Genomic DNA, 20565 nt, shown 5'->3' with positions numbered 1-20565 from the left:
AAAATTCCAGCAACCTCCAGTTTTTTAGTATTTCTTGAACAATGAGCTTGTCTTGTTCACTCTCCTTATCTTCCTCATTGCTGATTCTATTGAGACAAACTAACAGTTCTCTAGCTTGATGTTTGTGCTCACTGTAATTAGAATTCAGCAATATTAAGTGCAGTAATGAAATATATTCAGTCCTCATCTGCGGACAAAAAAGAGAAAACATGTTAAATTGAAGGCATACACCAATTAAAAGGTTTTATCTGGAGCATTGTATAAATCATTCCAGCTAAAACAAAGGACGCAACAGAAAAGGATGAAAAGTGTTTAAAACGAGAAAATAAAAACCTTAAAATACATCTCACTTCTCGTATACACTGGGTATACCCCTAAACTATAGCTTAATTTGCAGATCTCAGCACATAGTTTCTTGTCAAATGGTGACTTGGTCTTCAAAATGTAAGTAAGAGGAAAAAGTTACCAAAAATGGAGGGGTGGTTGATCAAGGAGGAGGGTAAGATTTTATGCTTCCATTGTGCTTCACACTATTGAGCCATTGAAGCAAACAAATATACACGCCTTAATAAAAATAAACCAGCTTTGTAGGCACTTGAGTAGCTTTCATTTTATATGATATCAATAAATTTTACTTTGTATTTCTCACAAAATCTAAACAAAGTTTTAATTTTTACTTTTATTTGTTATGCAATCATATTTACATGGAATTGTGGTCGCTTACAAGATGTTAAAAACAATGAAAAATTATAATGCCGTCCCCTTAAAAAGTGCATGGTCACGATTGTTTATGACAAGTGGCCATTTACAAGAGGTTACAATATTATTATAAGGCTTTGACTGGGAAACATTATTTTGGTGTCTTGGACAGGTGGTTAATTATGGGAGGTGGTCGCACATGGAGGTTCGACAGCACTGTATAATGATTTTATATAATGGATAACTCACCCCTGCCCCAGGTGAAAGATCAGTTAATTGACGCAAGACAATCTCGATCAATATCATCATGTCTGATGTGTAGAAAAAATCGGACCTGTCTCCAGAAGAAAAGATATCCATGAGAAACTTCAGCACAGAGTCAGGGCATGCTCTGGGATACTGAAACATTGCTGTAGGGTCCTCTGTGAAATGAAGGATAATCTGTTAGCCAGGAAAAGACAATGAATCTGACAGGAAAGTGAATGAAGAGAAAAACAAAGAAAAACAAACGTATACTAAAGCTAAAAGTCAGACATTAACCATTTGATTACACCAACCTTCTCTATTGATAAGAAGCATGATTTTTTCACTCAGTACTTTGGCAACTCTACGAGAAGCTAAAACCCTCGTCACAATATTACTCTGAAAATCTGTCAACGAAAACGGAACAGGGAAAATGAGAACAGCTAAACCATAGGTACAGTCTTTGATCATTACCAACTAGGGTTATAGATTACTGAACTAAATGAACTACTGTGGTGAAATTGCTGAATACTGTATCTGGGATTTCAGACATGGGCAATTAATTTTGCCAATTTTCCCATTTCATTGCCGGCAATGGTTAAGACTGTCCACTGCACTGCATTTATTAATATTTTGCTTCTAATATTTGTTGCATATATACTGTTTAACTTATTCTTTGAATTGTAAAGTGCTTTACACGTAAAATAATTTATGTACATTTAAGCACTATAGAAATTATTTTATTATTTAATATCTATATTGAAGGAAATTGTTTATTAAAAGTAGTCAATATTGACACCCCCCACCCCCTCCCAGAGAAGGGATTTGAAATCCCAGGGAGGCCCTCAAAGGCTAAAATATTTAAAGGAAAGTATGAAGGTAATTGGAATTTCCAAAGGGGTGGGGGCGGGGGCGTGGAAAGGACATTTTCTGGAACTACTCAATAGCACGTACATACATTCTGGGTGTACGGTGTTAAATGGCAGGGTTTTTTTTATATGTCATACCTACAAAGTGTTGGTTGAATGAAAGGACGAGAGGAACAAATGTGTCCACCAGTTGTTCACCTTTATCATCATCTGCTGTGCTTTCAATGGATTCAACGAGAAAATCCACAAATGAATGATCAATCTGATCTGTTTACAGAACGAAAAAAAAAAGAATATACTTATAAGTTTTATATGATTGACTACATGTATGTTCCAGAATAAGAATAAGTGGAATAGCTGAGCACTAGATTTCTCTTTTTAAGTGACTTTGGGAGGACATTTCTGCAAACTTTTTCAAACACATAATAATGATTTATTCAAAAGGACAGTTCCTACTAATACAGAAGTATTTTTGTGCGGTTTATGACTATGCGGGAAAAGCAGATCTTAGCAAGGGCTATTGAAATTCAATTTTCATTTTGGATACCAAGAGCACTTGCTAAGTTCTTGACTACTTTCTCCACTTAGTTTTAAACCGTGCAAAAATATCTCCGTATTAGTAGGCACCACCCATAGGAAACTTGAGTATCTCCAGATGCGTAAGACGTATGCCCAGTACTAAAAGTAGGCACCGTCCTTAAGAGCAACTGCGTCACTACTCCAACCAGTAACTCTTAATTAACACCTCTTAAAAGGGATTTCTTTTTATCTCTGCATGTATTCCTATTCCGGAATAGGATCAATGGCATATCTTTGTTCACAGAGGTCTCAAATATGCATACCTGACAGGCTGTAGTGTATTTTAGATCCCTTTATTGTTTTAGCTAATAGATTCACTGGCTTTTTTGCCTGTGGACTTCAATTCCTTCAAGAAATGTTGCCCCCATGTTTGATCCGTTGCTTTACGTTTCGTTTGAAATAAAAGCCTATGATGATGGGCAAGATTTCTGTTTTATCACAAAATTAAGTGCAAAGCATTGGATAAAACATTTGAGCAACGCTTCCCAAGCTAAAACAACAAAAAGCTATCTCAAATTATGCACTAAAGGTTGGTTATGTAACCAACCTTTCAATAATGATACGTCAAGTACTGTACTTTAAATATTATAACTGCTGACAGGCTACTTCAACTTATTCCTCATTAATCCACTTAACCCTTTCCCGTCCGAGGGAAATGGCGAATTTTTCTAAATCGCTAACTATGAACTGGGAGACCACATGTGATATACCATTTAAAAGGTATTTTCTGGGGTGTGCTATAAATCACACCAACAGAGATGGAGGAGGTCACATATTAGAGTGAGAAAAGTCCAAAACGAAAGAAGAAAAACATTGAAAATTTTCTTATTCGTTGTACATACTGGGTATCCCCCTCAACTTAATAGCTTATTTAATGTACAGCTCTCAGTGCTTTGCTTGTTGTAAGATATCAACTGGACCCTTAAAGTACAAAGGAAAAAAAATCCAAAAGTTTGAGGGGTGGTAAATCAAGTCTCATATAGGAGGGGGGCATGATTTTAAGCCTTCAATTTATAGATCTTTCAAAGATCTTTTGGTTGTGCAAATTGCACACAAATTGACCAAATACTGAGCTCATAATTGCGTCTTGTGCCATATGGCACTCTTGGGCGGGAAAGGGTTAAGAACAGTGCCTCCAGATACAGATGATTGTATTTTTTTCAGCTTCTCACTATGTGGGAAAACCAGACCTTAGCAAGGCCTATTGAAATCTAAAAAGAAAACAGTAGCCGTGCATCTTTCAAAAACAACAAAATACATTGTTGTGACTGTATTTAAAATGCGTTTTAGAAAATTACTAGATATTCTAAAAAGAATGTAAATCAATTTTTCTCCAAATTGAAGCTCAATAATTGTTATCTCTGAAAAATGCATGAAAACCTCCAATTTTCTTTTTGGATTCCAACAATCTTTGCTAAGATATGTTTGTCCTACATAGTAATAAACTACGCAAAAACATCTTTGTTTTAGTAAGCAACAACCTTAAGAAACTTGAAGACAACCTCAATGTATAATTCAATACTTTGATCAGTAAACTATGTATATGACACTACAAAAGACTGCCTTACCATACAGAGTAAGTGGAACAGATTCTCCAGTTGAAAATACCATAGTCAACAACAGAGCACAGTGGCACTGCATCACAGGATCTGTAACATAACGCATCGCACACAGTGAAACCTGAGTGTTAATGGGGTTAATCAATATTATTCACAAGCTACTGATGGTTTGCATGTGATATTATGGCAGCCAAGTTTGTGTACAGGAACAATAAGATTTTTCTCTTTGGGGAGTTATCTTTTTTTGTTTTCTACGTACGTCAACATGGCGGCAATGCAAAGCACCTATTGCTGGCCCAATGGGTATGGCTATTGAGCTGTTTTCGTTTGAAATTTAGTCATAGGTTTTGCAGTTTGAACTGAAAATGGGAATAAGATTTTTGGCCCTCTGTTCTGAAATTGAGTAAGGTTTTTAGGGGAACAGTTAGAGAGTTCAAAGGTGATGATCTCTTCTAATTAAAGGGCTGAGAGCACAACCAACCTCAATTACGTTTCAGATCACTTTTTGTTTTTTTGTTTTTTTAGATTTACCAGAGTTTTTGCACGCAACCTTGAATACCTTCAGAAAATGTTGCTGCAAATTATCTTTAACGAAATTCGTGCCCATAATCAGGGCAAAAAACTTTTCTTTCATTTCACTCGTCCATCGGACGAGTACTTTCCAGATTTTGGTTGTCCGAACACAAAATCCACTTGTCCAAAAAATGATCCAAATGTTTTATTAGTAAATTTACTACCTAAACCATAACCAGTATAGTTACACGTACTAAGAATTCTGTCACTTTATTTACAAGTTCAATAAAAGTGTTAGTACTATGATTACTGATTAAGATTGCTATCCTTTAGACATGTGTTTAGTTTACCGTGGTAAATAACTCTGTACATCATGGGTTAGGAATTTAGGATATATATGTATTAAGCTTGCCTAAAGCCGCCGTTACACGTTGAAACTTTTAGCTGAAACTTGTGTGCAACGGCGAAAGAGATCAGTTTCACGAAGTGGTTTTACACGGTGAAACTCTTGTTTTTTCGCCACTGAGACCGTTGCAAGCCGTTGCAGAAGTAGAATTTCGTGAAACTTGTCTCGCAACGGAAGTTCGAAAAAGTTTCACGAAACCGACCATGTTACACGGCGCAACGCCTGCTGAAACTTATTTCGCAGCGCCGTTGCACCAAAGCTTCAGCTAAAAGTTTCAACGTGTAACGGCGGCTTAACCGGTAAACGTTTGTATGTGGGTTTACGGACCAAGAAGAAATATCAAACTAATCAAAGCTATAAAGTACCGTCACAACGAAATAGACCTAACAACTTCTGATCAATTTCCTACTTCTTACAAAGAGTAGCTGGAATCACCCACGTCATTTTGAAATTTGTTTACCTCAATTTTAAGTAGTTTTAAAAGTGGCGATTTTAAGAAATACTTTTTAACCTTTTTTGTACATTTAGTTATTTTGTCAACCTGAGTTACATAGGGTACGTTTGGTTATTTTATTTTAATATTTTTTCAAAGGGGACTCGGCCCACATGCTGATAATGATCCACAATTGTTTGGGACTCGCCTATTGTTGCGAAGCGAACAACATGACTCTTATTTGCATATAAGTAGTCCGTTGTAACATGCAACTAATTTTGTAACGTAATTAAATCATGTATAGTAAACTCACAAATATGTTTTCGCTTTCCTTCTGCTGCCAATATTTCTTTTTCTGAAAATTTTAGTTCAGGGAAACGATAGTAACTTAAAGCTGGTTTAACAAAAACGATTTGTTTTTGCTATTTGCGTTTTTTAGAATTGTTTAGGACTCGAGTATTGTTGCCAAGCGCACAGCATAATTTTAAGCTGAATTTAAATAGTCCGTTGTAACATGCGGATAATTTTGTAAAGTACATCGTGTATAGTAAACTCACGGATTGGCTTTCGCTTCCCTTCTGCTGTCAACATTTTCTTTTCCGGAAAATTAGTTTAAAGAAACGAGGGTAACGTGGCAACGAAATCGGTTGAAAGAAAACAACGCAACTTTCAGTTGAAGGTAAATAGTCCGTTGTAACAAAGCGGACAATTTTGTAAAGTAAATCGTGTAAAGTAAACGCGCGAAGTGGCTTTCGCTTTCCTTATGTTGTCAACACTGATTTTCTTTTCCGGAAAATTAGTTTAGAGAAACGAGGGTAACGTGGCAACGAAATCGGTTGAAAGAAAACAACGCAACTTTCAGTTGAAGGTAAATAGTCCGTTGTAACAAAGCGGACAATTTTGTAAAGTAAATCGTGTAAAGTAAACGCGCGAAGTGGCTTTCGCTTTCCTTATGTTGTCAACACTGATTTTCTTTTCCGGAAAATTAGTTTAGAGAAACGAGGGTAACGCGGCAACGAAATCGGTTGAAAGAAAACACTGCAACTTTAAGTTGACTGTAAATAGTCCGTTGTAACAAAGCGGACAACATGAATTTTATTTGAAAGTAAATAGTAAGTAGGTCGTGTGAAGTAAACGCACAATTTCGTTTTCGCTTTCCTTCTGTTATCAACATTTTCTTATCCGGAACTGATTAGTTTAGAGAAACTAGAGTAGCGCGGAAGCGAAGTTTAGAGAAACTAGAGTAGCGCGGAAGCGAAATCGGTTAAACGAAAACAAGGCAAATTTTATTATATTCACTTTAATTAATTTGTTGAGTAACTAAATTAAAAATAATGTGATCTGCGGTAATTGATTTATGTTTGCTCTGATTAAGTGCAAAAAAAAAAGGGACACGATTTGTGGTAAGGCTACCTCTCTGTTTATATGACTTAGAGAGAATCCGCTCATAAATCTTTTAGTTTTATCCCTGACGCAGTTTTCCAGTCAGCTGTTTTCAAAACACGGGAAAGAGACGATTTGCGAGAATAGATAAAGTGGATGATTTCATCTAAAATTCAAGACGATCATTCTCTTTGGGACGTGTTTGTAATATTATATCATGTTTATTCAATGAAATTATTTGAGTTGAAATAAAATATTGTCTGGTGTCCATTTTTGGGTTGTTACAGCCAACAGACTGCTGATTTGGAAAGTGACAGGGATAAAAAAAAATGGTTTGACGGGTTTTTCTGGTCTGTGATATCTTCTGATTTGAAGAGTGACAGGGAAAAAATCGGTTTAACAGGTTTTTTTAGTTGCAATATTCAAAACTGGTTTGGTCTGGTTTCAACTCGTTTGACCATGACGTCAATGATTTCTCATTGGTTCTTAGCTTCTTAATTGTTCTCTTCCTATAAAAGTGCGGTACTACCCGGCTGGTTGGGCGGAAACGTACCACCAGAGCACAGTACACTTCACTCCAAATTATACATACACTTGCGTCTCCTTAAATCCCTCTTCCACCTAGATGACTTGCATCTCATTAAACCCTTCCCTATATCTATCACATGTCATGTCAACTTATTCAATGGTTTTAGGGGACAACCTCATTAAATCAGGGCTGCTGCATATATGAATAAAATTCGCCAAAGCATTCGGGATAAACTATTCCCCTGCTCCAGTTCAGAGTCTTTTCTTTCCAGCTTACATTTGGATGGCGATTTGAGCGAACTTGAAATAGCCAACAAAATTAACTCAGCCTTTCTTGCACCAATGGAAAACTTTCAGCCATTAATGCCCATTGCAGCCCACGAGGATGACCCCTATGTGTTGTCTGTATCCGAGTCTGCGGTCTTGGTTGCTTTGAAGCAATTAAACCCGCGTAAAGCAGCCGGACCTGACTGTGTTCCTAATTGGCTCCTGCGAGAGTATGCAGAGGTTCTTGTTGAACCCGTTACGGCTATACTCAACTCCAGCTATAAAGAGCAAAAGCTGCCCTCGCCATGGAAGCTAGCTGACGTTGTACCGCTACCCAAACAGAAACCTGTTGAAGACCTAAGTAAGCATCTGCGCCCCATTTCCCTGACCCCCACCATCTCGAAACTCGCGGAAGACTTTGTTGTAGCCACTCATGTTGGTCCCGCAGTACTCAAGAAGATCGACTATGATCAGTATGGCGGCATCCCCGAATCCTCCACCTTATTCGCCCTGGTCTCGATGTTTCACCACTGGTCACAGGCTACAGACGGGACAGGGGCAGCCGTCAGGGTCGTGCTATTTGACTATCGAAAGGCATTTGATCTCATTGATCATAAGATCCTCGTTGCTAAGATCAATGGTCTTGACATGCCGCGCAGCATCAAAGTCTGGGTGACCGATTTCCTGACAAACCGGCAACAACGGGTAAAACTGTCAGACTGTTTCTCTGAGTGGGGCCCAGTCCCGGCCGGGGTCCCACAGGGAACCAAACTCGGACCATGGCTCTTTCTGCTTATGATAAACGATCTCAAAGTTGACGCCCCAACGTGGAAGTACGTAGATGATACTACCATTTCTCAAACCACACCCCGTGGCTCCCTGGGTGACGTACAACGCGTTGTTACTGCGGTGGAAACCTGGTCCCAATCCCAGCTGATGCAACTCAACGCTGACAAGTGCAAAGAGTTAATTATTGACTTTAAGGATAATCCTCATAACTGTTCTCCACTTGTAGTAGATAGCAAAGCCCTTCCCGTCGTCGATTGCGCGAAAATCCTAGGTGTTACCATATCTAGTGACCTCAAATGGAACAATCACGTCGTAGATTGCATTAAGAAGGCAAACAAGCGGATACATTTCATTGTTCTCCTGAAAAGGGCTCGTGTACCTTGTGATGACATTGTGAATTTCTATTGTACAACAATCAGATCTGTCCTAGAATATTGCGCTCCCCTCTTCCATCACGCGCTCCCCGCTTATCTCAGTGAGAATATGGAGAGAATACAGAAAAGAGTTCTTTCCATAATTCTCCCAGATATGTCATATCAGGACTGCTTGGACAGCCTAGGCCTGCCAACGCTAAAAGAGAGACGCAATGAACTTTGTAAACGACTCTTTGATTCAATCGCCAACAACTCGGGGCATAAACTACACAACTTACTGCCTCCAAGAAATGAACAAAGCTACTGCCTGCGACAACAGAGAACATTTAATCTACCACGTTCGCGCAAAGACCGCTTTAGACAGTCCTTTGTGTATGCAATGTCAAAAGATGCCTAGCAACAAACAACGTGTAGTATATAGCTAGTAACCATACATATTTTAATCCAATTAGATCCTTATATTTCATATCATATACATGTGTTTGTAATTAGTTTTAATATTAACCTAGTTAGATATTTTTCTGTAAAATACGCAATTAAGTCTAATGACTGCAATGTATTTTTGAATAAACGTTTTATCTATCTTATCTATCTAACCCCCAAACGTAAAAAAACCAGCCCCAAAACGTAAGAATCCGTAACCTCTAAACGTAAGAAAACAAACTCCCAAACGTAAAAATCCCTTATCGCTAAATGTAAGGAAACTAACCCCCAAACGTAAGAATCCCTAACCCAAAAACTTAGGAAGACTAACCCCCAAACGTAAAAATCCCTAACCCCCAAACGTAACAATGACTCATTCCAAACGTAAGAAAAGTAACCCAAAAACGTAAGAATGACTTATTTCCAAACGTAAGAAAACTAACCCCAAAACGCAAAAATCCCTAATCCCCAAACGTAAGAAAACTAACCCTCAAACGTAAAAAAAGTAACCCACAAACGTAAGAATGACTAAACCCGAAAGGTAAGAAAACTAACCACCGAACGTAAAAATCATTAATCTCTAAACGTAAGAATGACTAACCCGAAACGTAAGAAAAGTAACCCACAAACGTAAGAATGACTTATCCCCAAACGTAAGAAAACTAACCCCTAAACGTAAAAAAACTAACCCCAAGACGCAAAAATCCCTAATCCCAAAACGTAAGAAAACTAACCCCTCAACATAACAAAACCAACCCCTTAACGTCAGAATGCCTAACCCCCAAGAGTAAGAATAGTAACCCCCAAAGGTAAGAATGAGTAACCCCAAAACGTGAAAAAAGTAACTCCCAAGCGTAAGAATCCTAAACCCTTAAACGTGAGAATGACTAAACCCCAAACGTAAGAAAACTAACCCCCAAACATAGGAAAATAACCCCCCAACGTAAGAATCCCTAACCCCAAAACGTAACAAAACTAACTACCAAACGTAAAAAACTCTAACCCCAAAACGTAAGAGAACTAACCCCCAAACGTAAGAAAACCAACCCCTTAACGTAAGAATGACTAACCCCCAAAAGTAAGAAAAGTAACCCCCAAACGTAAGAATGAGTAACCCCAAAACGTAAGAAAAGTAACCCCCGAACGTAAGAATCCCTAACCCCAAGACATAAGAAAACTAACCCCCAAACGTAAGAAAACTAACCCCGAAACGTAAGAATACTTAACCTCCAAATGTAAGAAAACTAACCCCCAAACGTAAGATTCCCTAACCCCAAAACGTAAGAAAGCTAACCCGCAAACGTAAAAATCCCTAACCCCCAAGCGAGAGAATCCCTAACCACCAAAAGTAAAAAAACTAACCCTCAAACGTAAAAATCCCTAACCCTAAAATGTAAGAAAACTTACCCCAAAACGTAAGAATCGCTAACCTCAAACGAAAAAAATTAACCCCCAAACGTAATAATTTTTAACCCCCAAATGTAATAAAACTAACCCCCAAACGTAAGAATGACTAAACCCCAAGCCTAAGTAAACTAACCCCCAAACGTAAGACTCCCTAACCTCCAAACGTACGAATCTCTAACCCCCAAACGTAAGAAAACCAGCCCCAAAACGTAAGAAACTGTAACCTCTAAACATAAGAAAGCTAACTCCCAAACGTAAGAATCCCTTACCGCTAAATGTAAGAAAACTAACCCCCAAACGTAAGAATCCCTAACCCCCAAAAGGTAAGAATGACTAACCCCAAACGTCAGAAAAATAACCCACAAATGAAGAATGACTTTTCCCCAAACGAAAAAAAAAATAACCCCGAAACGTAAAAAAACTAACCCCAAAACGCAAAAATCCCTAATCCCCAAACGTAAGAAAACTAACCCCCAAACGTAAGAATGACTTACCCCCAAACGTAAACTAACTCCACAACGTAAAACACTCTAACCCCAAAACCTAAGAAAACTAACCCCCAAACGTAAGACTCCCTAACCTTTAAACGTACGAATCTCTAACCCCCAAACATATAAGAAAACCAGCCCCAAAACGCAAGAAACTGTAACCTCTAAACATAAGAAAGCTAACTCCCAAACGTAAGAATCCCTTACCGCTAAATGTAAGAAAACTAACCCCCAAACGTAAGAATCCCTAACCCAAAAACGTAGGAAGACTAACCCCCAAACGAAATAATCCCTAACCCCCAAACGTAAGAATGACTAACCCCAAACGTAAGAAAAGTAACCCACAAACGTAAGAATGACTTTTCCTCCAACGGAAAAAAAAAATAACCCCAAAAGCGAAAAAAAACTAACCCCAAAACGCAAAAGTCCCTAATCCCCAAACGTAAGAAAACTAACCCCCAAACGTAAGAATGACTAACCCTCAAACGTAAGAAAAGTAACCCCCAAACGTAAGAATGACTAAACCCAAAACGTAAGAAAACTAACCCCCGAACGTAAGAATGACTAACCCCCAAACGTAAGAATGACTTATCCCCAAGCGTAAGAAAACTATAACCCGAATTAAGAATCCTTAACCAACAAAAGTAACAAAACTAACCCCCAAACGTAAGAATCCCTAACCCTAAAACGTAGGAAGACTAACCCCCATACGTAAGAATCCCTTACCCCCAAACGTAAGAATGACTAACCCCAAACGTAAGAAAAGTAACCCCCAAACTAAACAATGACTAACCCCCGAACGTAAGAATCCCTAATCTCCAAACGTAAGAAAGACTAACCCCAAAACGTAAGAATGACTTATCCCCAAAAGTAAGAAAACTAACCCCCAATTTTAAGAATCGCTAGCCCCCAAACTTAAGAATACCCCCGAACGTAAGAATCCTTAACCAACAAAAGTAACAAAACTAACCCCCAAACGTAAGGATCCCTAACCCCAAAACGTAAGAATGACTAACCCGAAACGTAAGATAAGTAACCCAAAAACGTAAGAATGACTTATTCCCAAACCTTACAAAACTAACCCCCAAACGTAACAAAACATAACCCTAAAACGTAAAAAAACTAACCCAAAACGCAAAAACCCCTAATCCCCAAACGTAAGCAAACTAACCCCCAAACGTAAGAATGACAAACCCTCAAACGTAAGAAAAGTAACCCCAAACGTAAGAATGACTAAACCCGAAAGGTAAGAAAACTAATCCCCAAACGTAAGACTCCCTAACCTCCAAACGTAAGAATCTCTAACCCCAAAACGTAAGAAAACCACCCCCAAAACGTAAGAATCCGTAACCTCTAAACGTAAGAAAGCTAACTCCCAAACGTAAGAATCCCTTACCGCTAAATGTAAGAAAACTAACCCCCAAACGTAAGAATCCCTAACCCATAAACGTAGGAGGACTAACCCCCAAACGTAAGAATCCCTAACCCCCAAACGTAAGAATGACTAACCCCAAACGTAAGAAAAGTAACCCACAAACGTAAGAATGACTTTTCCCCAAACGTAAGAAAATTAACCCGAAACGTAATAAAACTAACCCCAAAACGCAAAAATCCCTAATCCCCAAACGTAAGAAAACTAACCCTCAAACGTAAGAAAAGTAACCCCCGAACATTACAATGACTAACCTTCAAACGTAAGAAAACTAACCCCCAAACGTAAGAATACCTAAATCCCAAAACTAAGAAATCTAACCCCAAACGTAAGAATTTCTAACCCCAAAAAATTAGAAAACTAACCCCCAAACCTAAGAATCCCTAACCATTACTAGTTAAAAAAAACTGACCGCCAAACGTAAGAATCTGTAACCCCAAAACGTCAGAAAACTAACCCCTAAACGAAAGATTCCTAACCCTCAAACGTAAAAAAACTAACCTCCAAACGTAAGAATCTCTAACCCCCAAACGTAAGAATCGCTAATCCCGAAATGTAACAAAACTAACCCCCAAACGTAAGAATCCCTAAGCCCCAAACGTAAAAAAACTAACACCCAAACGTTAGAAAACTAACTTCCAAACGTAAGAATATATAATCTCCAAACGTTAGAAAACTAACCCCCAAACGTAAGAATTCCTAACCCCCAAACGTTAGAAAACTAACCCCCAAACGTAAGAATCCCTAACCTCAAAAACCTAAAACAACTAACCCCCAAAAGTACGAATGACTAACCCGCAAACGGAAGAATGACTGAGCCCCAAACGTAAGAAAACTAACCCTCAAAAGGAAGAATCCCTAAATCCCAAAAGTAAGGAAACTAATCCCAAACGTAAGAATCTCTAACCCCTAAAACCAAGAAAACAAACCGCAAAACGTAAGAATGACTAACCCCCAAACGTAAGAAAGACTAAACCCCAAACATAAGAAAACTAATCCTCAAATTTTAAAATCCCTTACCCTTAAAAGTAAGAAAACTAACCCCCGAACGAAAGAATCCCTAATCCTCGAACGTAAAAAAACTAACCCACAAAAGTAAGAATGACTTATCCCACAACGTAAATAAAACTAACCCCCACACGTAAAAATGACTAACCCCCAAACGTGAGAAAACTAAACCGCAAACGTAAGAATGAATAACCCCAGAACGTAAGAGAACTAACCCCCAAACGTATGAAAACTAACCCTCAAAGGCAAGAATCCCAAACCCCCAAACGTAAAAAACCTATTCCAAAAACGAAAGAATCCCTAACCCCCAAACATAAGAAAACTAACCCCCAATTGATAAATCCCTAACGCCCAAAGGTAAGAAAACTAACCCTACAACGTAAGAATCGTTAAATCGCAAAAAAAAACAAAAAACTAACCCAAAACGTAAGAATCTCTAATCCCCAAAAGTAAGAAAACTAACCCAAAACGTAAGAATTTCTAATCCCCAAAAGTAAGAAAACTAACCCTAAAGGTAAGAATCCCCAACCCTTAAACGTAAGTATCCCCATACGTAAAAAAACTAACCCCCAAACGTAATAAATCGTAGCCCCCAAACGTAAGAAATCTAACCTCCAAACGTTAGAGCGACTATTCCCCAAACGTAAGAAAACTAACCCCCAAAAGTGAGAATGACTAACACCCGGACGGAAGAATGACTAACCGCCAAACGTAAGACAACTAATCCTCAAAAGTAAGAATCCCTAAATCCCAAAAGTAAGAAAACTAACCCAAAAAGGTAAAAATCCCTCCACCCCAACAGTAAGAAAACTAACCATAAACGTAAGATTCCCTATCCCTCACGTAAGAAAACTAACCCCCAAATGTAAGAAAGTCTAACCCCCAAACGTAAGAAAACTTACCCCAAAGCGTACAACAGACTAACCCCCAAACGTAAGAAAACTAACCCCCAAACGTAAGAATCCCTAACCCCCAAACGTAAGAATGATTAACCCCCAAACAAAAGAAAACTTACCCCAAGCGTAAGACTGACTAATCCCCAAACATAACAAAACTAACCAACAAACGTAAGAAAGTAACCCCCAAACGAAAGGATCCCTAACCCCCAAACGTAGGAAAACTAACCCCAAAACGTAAAAATCCCTAAACCCCAACAGTAAGAAAACCAGCCTTAAACGTAAGATTCCCTAACCCCCAAAAGTAAGAATCCCTAATCCCAAAACGTAAGAATCCCTAACCTCGAAGGTAAAAAAACTAACCCCTAAACGTAAGAATCCCTAACTCCCAAACGTAAAAATGACTAACCCCCAAACGTAAGAAAACTAACCCCCAAACGTAAGAATGCCTAACCCCCAAAGAAAAGAAAACTTACCCTCAAACGTAAGAAACCTTAACCAACAAACGTAACAACACTAACCCCAAAACGTAAGACTGACTAACCCCTAAAAATAAGAAAATTAACACCCAAACGGAAAAAATCCTAACCCCCAAACCTAAGAAAACTAATCCCCAAACGTACGAATGGCTAACAAGCAAACGTAAGAAGACTAACATACAAACGTAAGAATTCGCAACCCTTAAACGTATGAATTTCTAACCCCCAAACGTAAGAATCCCTAACTCCCAAATGTAAGAAAACTAACCCCCAAACGTAAAAATCTTTCACCCCCAAAAGTAAGAAAACTAACCCCCAAACGTAAGAATCCCTAATCCCGAAACGTAAGAAAACTTACCCCCAAACGTAAGAATCGCTAACCCCCCAACGTAAGAAAACTAACTTCTAAACGTAAGAATCCCCAACCCCCAAACGTCAGAAAACTAACCCCCAAACGTAGAAATCCCTAACCCCCAAAAGTAGGAAAACTAACCCCCAAACGTGAGAAAACTAAACCCCAAACGTAAGAATCCCTAATCCCCAAACGTAAGAACACTAGCCCCTAAACGTAAGAATCCCTGACCTCCCAACGTTTGAAAACTAAGCCCCAAACTTAAGAATCCCTAACCCTTATACGTAAGAAAAGTAACCTTCCAACGTAGGAATCCCTAACCCCCAAACGTAAGAATCCCTAACCCTCAAACGAAAGAAAACTAACCGCCAAATGTAAGAAGCCTTAGCCCCAAAAAGTAAGAAAACTAACCCCCAAACGTAAGAATGACTAACCCCAAAACGTGCGAATTACCAACCCCCAATCATATGAAAACTAACTCCCAATATTAAGAAACCCTTACACCCAAACCCAAGAAAACTAACGCCCAAACGTAAATATCCGCAACCGCCAAACGTAGAAAAACTAACCTCCAAACGTAAGAATCTCTAACCCCCAAACTTAAGTAAACTAGCCCCCAAACGTAAGAATCCCTAACCCCCAAACTCAAGAATCCTTAACTCCTAAATGTAAGAAAACTATCCCCCAAACGTAAAAATCCCTTACACCTAAACCTAAGAATCCCTAACTCCCAAACGAAGGAAGACTAACCATCAAACGTAAGAATCCCTAATTCCCAAAGGTAGGAAAACTAACCCCCAAAAGTAAGATTCTCTAACCCCCAAACTTAAGAATCCCTGAATCCCCAACATAAGAAAACTAACCCCTAAACGTAACAATCCCTAACCCCCGAACATAAGAAAAGTAACCTTCAAACGTAGAAAAACTAACCCCAAGACGTAAGAATCCCTAACCCCCAAACGTAACAAAACTAAACCCAAACTAAAGAATTTTTAACACTCCAACGTAATAAAACTAAACCTTAAATGTAAGAATACCTTATCCCCAAACAAAAGAAAAGTAATCTTCAAACGTAAGTATCCCTACCCGTAAAACGTAAGAAAACTAACCCCCAACCGTAAGAAGCCCTAACCTCCAAGCGTAAGAAAATTAACCCCTAAATGTATAAATAAATAACCCCCAGAATTAAGAAAACTAACCCCGAAACGTAAGAATCCCTAACCCCTAAACATAAAAAAACTAACCCCCAAACGTAAGAATCCCTAACCCCCAAACATAAAAGAACTAACCCTTAAACGTAAGAAATCCTAACGTCAAAACGTAAGAACACTAACCCCCAAACGTAAGAATCCGAACTCCCAAACGTTAAATGACTAACCCCTAAACGCAAGAATGACTAACCCCCAAACGTGAGAAAACTAAACCCAAACGTAGGAATGACTAACCCCCAAACGTAAGAAAACTAACCCCCAAACGTAAGAATCCCTAACCAATAAACGTAAGAAAACTAACCCCCAAACGCAAGAATCCCTCACCCCAAAACGTTAGAAAACTAACTGCCAAACGTAACAATCCCTAACCTCCAAGCGTAACAAAATTTACCCCTAAACGTTAGAATGACAAACCCCTAGACGTTAGAAAACTAACACCCAAACGTAAGACTGACAAACCCCCAAACGTAAAAAAAATAACCCCCAAACGTAAGAAAACTAATCCCCAAACGTGAAAAAAATAACCCCCAAAAGTAAGAATCCCTAACCTGGAAACGTAAAAAAACTAAGACCTAAACGTAAAAATCTTTAACCCCAAACGTAAGAATGACTAACCCCCAAACGGAAGAAAACTAACCCTCAAAATAAGAGTGACTAACCCAGAAACGAAAGAATGACTAACCCCAAAACGTAAGAAAACTAACCCCCAAACGTAATAAAGACTAACCCGAAAACGTAAGAAAACTAACCACCAAACGTAAAACTGACTAACCCCCAAACGTAAAACTGACTAACCCCTAACCGTAAGAAAACTAACCCCCAGACGTAAAAAAATTAACCCCCAAACGTATGAAAACTAATCCCTAAACGTAAGAAATTTAATCCTTAAACGTAAGAAAACTAACCCCAAAGGTAAGAAAACTACCCCCCTAACGTAAGAAAACTAACTCCCAAACGTAACACTGACTAACACCTAAACGTAAGAAAACTAACCCCTAAACGTAAGAGAACTAACCCCCAAACGTGAGAAAACTAACTCCCAAACGTAACACTGACTAACCCCTAAACGTAAGAAAACTTACCCCCAAACGTAAGAAAACTAACCCCCAAACGTAAGAAAACTAAACCTTAAAAGTAACACTGTCTAACCTCCAAACGTACGAAAACTAATGCCGAAACGTAATACTGACTAACCCCCAAACTTAAGAAAACTAACCCTCAAACCTAACACTGACTAACCCCAAACGTAAGAAAAATTAACCATAAACGTCACACTGACTAACCCCCAAACGTAAGAAAACTAATCCCCCAACGTAACACTTACAAACCCCCAAGCGTAAGAAAAAACCCCCCCAAACGTAACACTGACTAACCCTCAAACGTAAGAAAACTAACCCCCAAACGTAACACTGGTTAACCCAGAAAGGTAGGAAAACTATTCCCCAAACGTAACACTGACTAACCCCCAAACGTAAAAGAACTAACTCTTAAACAATAGAACACTAACTCCCAGACGTAACACTGACTAACCCCCAAACGTAAGTAAACTAACCCACGTAACACTCACTAACCCCCAAACGTAAGAAAATTAACCCCCAAACTTAACACTGACTAACCCCCAAACGTAAAAAAACTAACCCCCAAACGTAACACTGAGTAACCCCTAAACGAAACAAAACTAACCTCTAAACGTAAGAAAACTAACCCCCAAACGTAAGAAAACTAACTCCCAAACGTAACACTGACTAACCCCTAAACGTAAGAAAACTAACCCCAAACGGAAGAAAACTACCCCCCTAACGTAACACTGACTAACCCCTAAACGTAAGTGAACTAACCCCCAAACGTAAGAAAACTAACCCCCAAACGTAAGAAAACTAACTCCCAAACCTAACCCTGACAAACCCTTAAACGTAAGAAAACTAACCCCCAAACGTAAGAAAACTAAACCTTAAACGTAACAGTGTCTAACCCCAAACGTACCAAAACTAATCCCGAAACGTAATAATGACTAACCCCTAAGCGTAAGAAAACTAACCCCCAAACATAACACAGACCAACCCCGAAACGTAAGAAAACTAACCCTCAAATGTAACACTGACTAACCCCCAAAAGTAAGAAAACTAACCCTTAAACGTAACACTGACTAACCCCCACACGTAAAAAACTAACCCTTAAACGTAACACTGACAAACCCCTAAACGCAAGAAAACTAACCCCCAAACGTAAGAAAACTAACCCCCAAAGGAAAGAAAACTAACCCCTAAACGTAAGAAAACTAACCTCCAAACGTAACACTGACTAACCCCCAAAAGTAAGAAAATTAACCCTTAAACGTAACACTGACTAACCCCCAAACGAAACACTGACTAACCCCCAAGCGTACAAAAACTAACCCTTCAACGTACCCTTGTTTAACCCCTAAACGTAAGAAAACTAACGCCCAAACGTAAGAAATCTAACCCCCAAAGGTAACACTGATTAACCCTTACAAGTAAGAAAACTAACCCTTAAACGTTACACTGACTAACCTCTAAACGTAAGAAAACTAATCTCCAAACGTAACATTGACTAACCCCCAAACGTAAGAAAACTAACCCTTAAACGTAACACTGACTAACCCCTAAACGTAAGAAAACTAATCCCCAAACGTAACATTAACTAACCACAAAAGGTAAGGAAACTAACCCCCAAACGTAACACCGCTAAATCCCCAAAGGTAAGAAAACTAACCCTTAAACGTAACACTGACTAACCCCTAAACGTAAGAAAACTACCCCCTAAAAGTAAGTGAACTAACCCTCAAACGTAAGAAAACTAAACCTTAAACGTAACACTGTCTAACCCCAAAAGTACGAAAACTAATTCCGAAACGTAGTACTGACTAACCCCTAAGCGTTAGAAAACTAACCCCCAAACGTAACACAGACCAACCCCGAAACGTAAGAAAACTAACCTCCAAACGTAACACTGCTTAACCCCCAACGGAAGAAAACTAACCCTTAAAAGTAACACTGACTGAACCCCACACGTAAGAAAACTCACCCTTAAACGTAACACTGACTAACCCCTAAACGTAAGAAAACTAACCCCCAAACGTAAGAAAACTAACCTCCAAACGTAACACTGACTAACCCCCAAATGTAAGAAAACTAACCCCCAAACGTAACATTGTTAAACCTTTAAACGTAAGAAAACTAACCCCCAAACGTAACATTGACTAACCCCTAAACGTTAGAAAACTAACCCCCAAACGTAAGAAAAGTAACCCTAAACGTTAGAAAACTAACCCCCAAACGTAAGAAAAGTAACCCTAAACGTTAGAAAACTAACCCCCAAACGTAAAAAAACTAACCCCAAAACGTAAAAAGACTAATCCCCAAACGTAGGAAAACAAACCCTCAAACGTAATACTGACTAACCCGCAAAGGTAAGAAAACTAACTCTTAAACGTAACACTGACTAACCTCAATCGTAATAAGACTAATCTTCAAACGTAACACTGACTAACCCCCAAACGTAAGAAAACTAATCCCCAAACATAACACTGACTAACCCCTAGACATAAGAAAACTAACCCCCAAACGTAGGACTGACTAACCCCCAAACTTAGAAAAACTAATCCCCAAACATAACACTGACTAACCCCTAGACGTAAGATAACTAACCCCCAAACGTAACACTGACTAACCCTTAAACGTAGGACTGAGTAACCCCCAAACGTAAGAAAACTAATCCCCAAACATAACACTGACTAACCCCTAAACGTAAGAAAACTAACTCTTAAACGTCACCCTTACTAACCCCTAAACGTAACACTTACTAACCCCCAAAAGGTAGGAAAAAAAAACCCCAAACGTAACACTGACTAACCCCTTAAACGTAAGAAAACTAACCCCCAAACGTAACACTGGTTAACCCAGAAAGGTAAGAAAACTAACCCTTCAACGTCACATTTACTAACCCCTCAAACGTAAGAAAACTAATCCCCAAACGTAACACTGACTAACCCATAACGTAAGAAAACTAACCCTTAAACGTCATCAATCTTTATTTACCCTCGGATTGTAGAGTAGCTTAATGCAGCTAATATCTCCGAGCATTTTCCCACCCAACCATGATAATATACGTACAAGACCACACCACAACACCGGGAACTACGTCCCCTACTCTTTGCGAACAGTGAGCGGGTTCTTTAACGTCCCACAGAGTTATTTACAAACAAGG

The 20565-nt window shown here is 38.8% G+C and overlaps 1 protein-coding gene across 1 annotated transcript in view; it reads left to right on the top strand.

The window, feature by feature from the left end:
- The window catches only part of LOC146459084 (uncharacterized), a 275459-nt gene that overhangs the window by 36437 nt on the left and 218457 nt on the right, over positions 1 to 20565 (top strand). The window lies entirely within an intron of this gene.

The sequence above is a fragment of the Pavona decussata genome, unplaced genomic scaffold (genome assembly GCF_977016875.1).
Source record: "Pavona decussata unplaced genomic scaffold, jaPavDecu1.1 SCAFFOLD_223, whole genome shotgun sequence".
Taxonomy (NCBI): Eukaryota; Metazoa; Cnidaria; class Anthozoa; order Scleractinia; family Agariciidae; genus Pavona; species Pavona decussata.
This window is presented reverse-complemented; position numbering and strand designations above follow the sequence as displayed.